Here is a 5414-nt window from a genome sequence, read left to right on the forward strand (position 1 = left end):
CCTCTATAGCGCATAACACACACGGTCTATCGGGTTGCTTTAGTGGTTGTGACGCAATAAACACACACTGCCGCATATCAGCGCTGAGTAACGTTATGACATTATGATTACGATTCATTGTTTCTGTCTGTTGCTGTTGTTGCATATTGTTGCACGTAACTTAATTAATGAATTTATTGCCCGCCAGCCAGCTTACCGTTAAGCCAGCCACTTGTTGCTATTTTTGTAATTTCGCCTGTTTGCCCAGTCATAGCAACTTTAGCAGTTCTGTCAAATATGATTCATGCGAGCCCGYACACGTGCACACACTCACACTGTCCCTTTCACCAGCCCACGACCGAAAACAACTTAACTTGACAGTGGCAACCCTGCACACCTCTACACTTGCACTCGTAGAACGTGCGCGACTGTGTGTGCGATTGTGTTGCAACAGACAGACGGCAATAACGGTGACAAGTGTCAARTGAAAACTATGTCGGCCACATTGCGTCAAATGTCAGCGTGGCCCTGCATTCAACACCGTTGACATATGAATTCCTCAGCCGCCAGTGTATGTGTGTGCTTTAGCGGTTGTGTGCGTAACATAGTGTTAGTCAGTCTCACATGCATGCAACAGGTGAAGAATTTAATAATGTTTCAATGAGCCTAGTCCTCTGAGAATTTATATTCATGTATTTAATCAAATTTACATATCTTTTGAATCGGGCGAGGAAACTAACAAGGAGATTTATATTAATATAGGACATTTTTGCGCTTTAATCTGAATCTCGTCACTCGGTGCACATTATTATTTTCAAATAGTTTCAAGTGTTGCGAGAACTATATATAAGGTGAAGTTAAAAGAAATCTACTGACTTTGCCTCAAAGGTTTTATTTAGCATAGTTAGARTATTCAAGTTTGGGTAAAATGTGAACCGTTTTGTTCAAGAACTTGTCGCTACTTTTAAGCTAATTTAATAAAGCCACCATCATATAACACACGCCCCTATAGACAAAAAACTGAAATAGTGGATTGCCACAGGCCTCACTTGAGGCAAATTTTCTACAAGCAAAATCATCCGCCATGAACAAAMGCTATATAAAAGCTAAAATAATCGCTTTTCGGACTGTAACGTGGATGTCAACTATGCTTCCGTAGCTTCCTGTGAGCCATTACCGATTTTTATGGGCTGGCATAGTCCTAATGGTATATAATTCCTTTCTTATTTGTTTAATTGTCAACAGTTTTGTTTTAAGGCCTTGTCCGGAAGAAGATAGTACACGATTCCCTGCAAATCTCCACAAACATTTAACAAACCCTTCTTGAGCGTCAATCCTGACTTATCTACTGTTTACAGTTTTCAATTGTAGCTGTTGTAGATAACATATTTTTCATTATCCGATTTTTTTTTTTATAAATTTAATCCATAGGGGTTTTTTCGTTAACGAGCTTCTTCTTGTAAAATACGGACTTTGAAGCTCCTAGTTAGAGGGTCAATGATCTCATAAGTTCTAGTGATTTTATTAGTCGCCTAATTCAAATTTTTTGGCTCTCTTAATATGTGCAAGAGTATGCAACAGTAAATTTTTTTCTTGGTTGATTTGACTGTTAGTGACATCTGTGTTATATATCACATAAAAAYAATCATTAGTGTTTAGTATCCGCTTGTTTTTCTGCCGAAATGATCAGAGTATGATTTGTCACTACCAAGTGCTTTTGATTCGCACAAATTATTATTATTCAAAGAGGGACAACGCATTGACGATGAGACACGTGCAGGACGGCCATCAACATAAGCTGAAGATAAACTTGTTAATAATATAAGGGAATTGGTGATTGAGAATAGACAATTAACACTCAGAGATCTAAATAACATGGATGCAAGAAAAAGGGCGATAAAAGTTCCACAAATTATACAAACGGAGCTGCCAACTTTGTTATTGTTAACTTCGAGTTTATTTATTTTTTTTTTTGTTAATTCTAGCTTCATATATCAATATATGATAAACAAAAACAAAACATAGAAAGGGAATTTCAGCAAAGATAGAGTTGAGAATGAGCATTTTTTTCATCAAAARTCTAAATTTTAATAAAAAATTTCAAAAATACGAAGATATTTTTCTATCTATATCTCTGAAGTAATGTAATTTTTCCTTTCCCTTTATTTTCGATGACTCGTTCAAGCASTTCGGCTGATAGCTKGCGAACGGMYCAAAAAGTGAAATTATCTRCTCATCGTTGTGTCTCTCAATCAATCCGTTGATATATGCGATGTGTGAGAAGTGGCGTAGTCTTGTTTATACCAAATATCGGCGAGATCAAGAGCTTCARTTTCAGACATCAAATAGTTGGATATCATGGCGCGATAACGGTCACCATTTTTTAAGAAAAATTAATTCCAATTTTTTAATGTTGTACTAAAAATCATGTGGCAACGCCAAAAACTAACACTAAATAGTTAAATTCTATGACCTATGGAAGGCTTGTGTGCGGAAAAGATGAGCTGGAAAGCACTATCTGCCTAATTTACGAGTCATAAAAAATCGCTAAAACTAGCTATTTTAACCAAAAGCTGAAATRAGCTTGAATAAAAATCAAATTTCTTTAAGCCAGTCTTAATTTGACGACTTCCACAAGCATTCTCATCAAATTTACCTGGAAATTGCACAAACATATAAAACCAATTGTGAATACCATATATGTAGTATGTATGTACGCGTCTTATAARCCATATTTCTTGTCCTTACCGTTCATAAGTCGCTCAAAGCTGCAAGTTACACCGCTACAAAGTACCTGAGTCCACTGTTTTTATACAACTTGTCTACTCGTTCGCTCTGCACTGCATATTATTCGCATTATTATTATTATTATTTTTTTTTTTTTTTTTTTTTTTTTTTTTCTCAGACGTTATTCTTCACGACTTTTGTACTTTACTGCGCGCCGCCAACGTTGCATTGCAAAATGAACTGAAAATATCGTCTGAACTTGAAAACATAAATTTTCCTCCCGATTGCCAGCTATGATGGCTACATTGCACCCGCCAGCGCTGCACTAGCTCCAGCGTGCGGCAATAAATTCTGATTTCAATTTAGATATAAAAAAATCTGCATAAAACTCAAAACAAAGTGACTGTGCGCACAGCAACAACAACAACAGTAGCAATKGTAGTGAAGAAAAAATACCGAACTAAAAACAAATAAAAGAAAATCAGCAAATAAAAAAATATAAATAAATCTTATTGAGAGCATATTATGGTAAACTTGCTTTGGCAATACTTTATTTATTTATTTATATACTGCTTTGAGTATGTGTGCGTGCAGCTGTGTGGCTAAGCAAATGAWATATTTCACATGAAGCCACTGCAATTTAATCACTGAAGTATCTAAAATTGGCGTTTAGGTCTGTGTGTGTGTGCGTCTATGTGGAATATCGTTTCGAACTCTAAGTACGTCTACATGTGTGCAGGGCCAAAAAGTTTGTAATAAAAATTCCGAATCGGATTTGCTGTAMAATATACAATTAAATAAAATTTAAATTTACATTAATCCAATTTACTAGCGATTGGGTAGCTCAGGCCCGCTTAAGCGCATATTAGGATGTGCGCTATTTGTTAAGTTGAATAWTGTTATTACAAACGCCTTCTGACATTCTAGTCCCAAACAAGATATCCAAGGAACACGTTTATTTTTTTTTAAAGTTAAGCAATACCTGAATCACATATCGTCACCCAAAATGGTAACCAATATATAACCATTTTTTGCATAAAAATTTTTATAGCCAAAGCAAACAAACCTAAAACTTCCAGGAAGTGGTATTCTTATGAAAAAAGTTCGTTCTCCAAAAAAAAAAAACMAAAAAAAACAGATTTTGATAACTTTTTTTCCATAAAATCCTTCTTTTAAGTTATGCCTAAAGTTATTTTAGATTTTATGTTGCTCATACGACAWGGGGTACTGTGCTCAGTRYACTTCATGTCTAAMCTTAACTGAATATAACTTTGAAATAAGTAAGTTTATGAAAAAAATTAATAAAACCTTTTTATAGAGCGAAAAATTGGGTATTTGAATATCATTTTCTCAAAGCTATAGAGTGACTAGAGAAATATAATTCAGCCACGGTTTTGATGGCAAATAAAAAGCTTTTTTCTGTTGTTACATACTTTTTTTAAGCAAAAACTGAAACTTCAGCTGGTTTTTACTATAAAAAAAAAGGAGTCACCATAATGTATATATATGAGTGTCTAYGCATGTGTTCTGGAAAATTAAAACCTTCTACCGCCCCGCCTTAAAATCACCTTTATGCATGTGTGTCGAGATATTCGTTTTTACTATCTCCATTTTATTTGTAAAATATTACAGTTAACTACAAGTATGATTCACATTAGGGTTACAATTACATATACATACAGAGCATAGCTGTGTGCTGTGGCTTTGCAAACTTCGATTAGCAGCACTTTTCAATTGAATATTTCTTTGTTAATTAAGTGTTTGTTGTTTTATTTATTTTGTTTTTGTCTTCATGAATATTAGTAAAATGCAGTTATTACACTTAATTAGAATATTTTTAGAATWTTTTCGCTCCGGATTTGCAGTTCATATGGTCGCAAGTACATATACATATATACATACTTATAAAAGTATTTATGCATGGTAMATATGTAGGTACATGCCGTTATTGATTTTTGTTTAACTATTTTAATATATATTTCTTTTGTTTTTGTAGAGTTTGCTTGCTATTTCCACTTCTCAGGTTGCAGTTCGTTTTCGATGCCACTTAACAGCAACAACAAATTAACTGAATTCACCGTTATAAAACAGAGTTATTCGTAGTAAGCCCAGCTGGTTTAGCATATAAAAAAAAATAACTAAACCGATTCCGCATTATAATTTATTTATCAAGAATTGTTTACCAATATAAGAGAATACAGTGTGCTTCAAAAGATTTGCGCTTTCTTTAACATTGAGCTTTAAATTTGGCGGTGCTCAAATATGTTCAGACTTAGCATTTTTGTGWTGAAAAATGAAATGTACTTATATAAAAATATACCCTTACATTTTAAAACAGTTTATATTAAGGATTTCCAAAAATTGCCAATTTTATATTATTTGTGGTGTCCCCCTTAATTTCGTACAGAAGTTGAAATATACCGGCTTCAATGAAAGATAATCTAGAAATATATGGTATACTTCTGACGGAAATCACATGTTAATATGTATGCAAAAATATATACTTCTTTAAAATATTCGTTGATATATCAACCCTTCKTCCTTAACCCTCTAACAGGTAAGACCGCTCTGAGGCGGCCTTTAATAAATAGTCCCAAACTCATAAGAAATTTTATTTTTGTTTACAACTGTTATAAGAACCGTTGAATAACACACCAACTCATATTTCCTTGATATCCAACAAATGTATTGTGACGTTTCGTTTTTTT

This window comes from Bactrocera latifrons, unplaced genomic scaffold, assembly GCF_001853355.1.
Source record: "Bactrocera latifrons isolate USDA-ARS-PBARC rearing strain unplaced genomic scaffold, ASM185335v1 scaffold_63, whole genome shotgun sequence".
NCBI lineage: Eukaryota > Metazoa > Arthropoda > Insecta > Diptera > Tephritidae > Bactrocera > Bactrocera latifrons.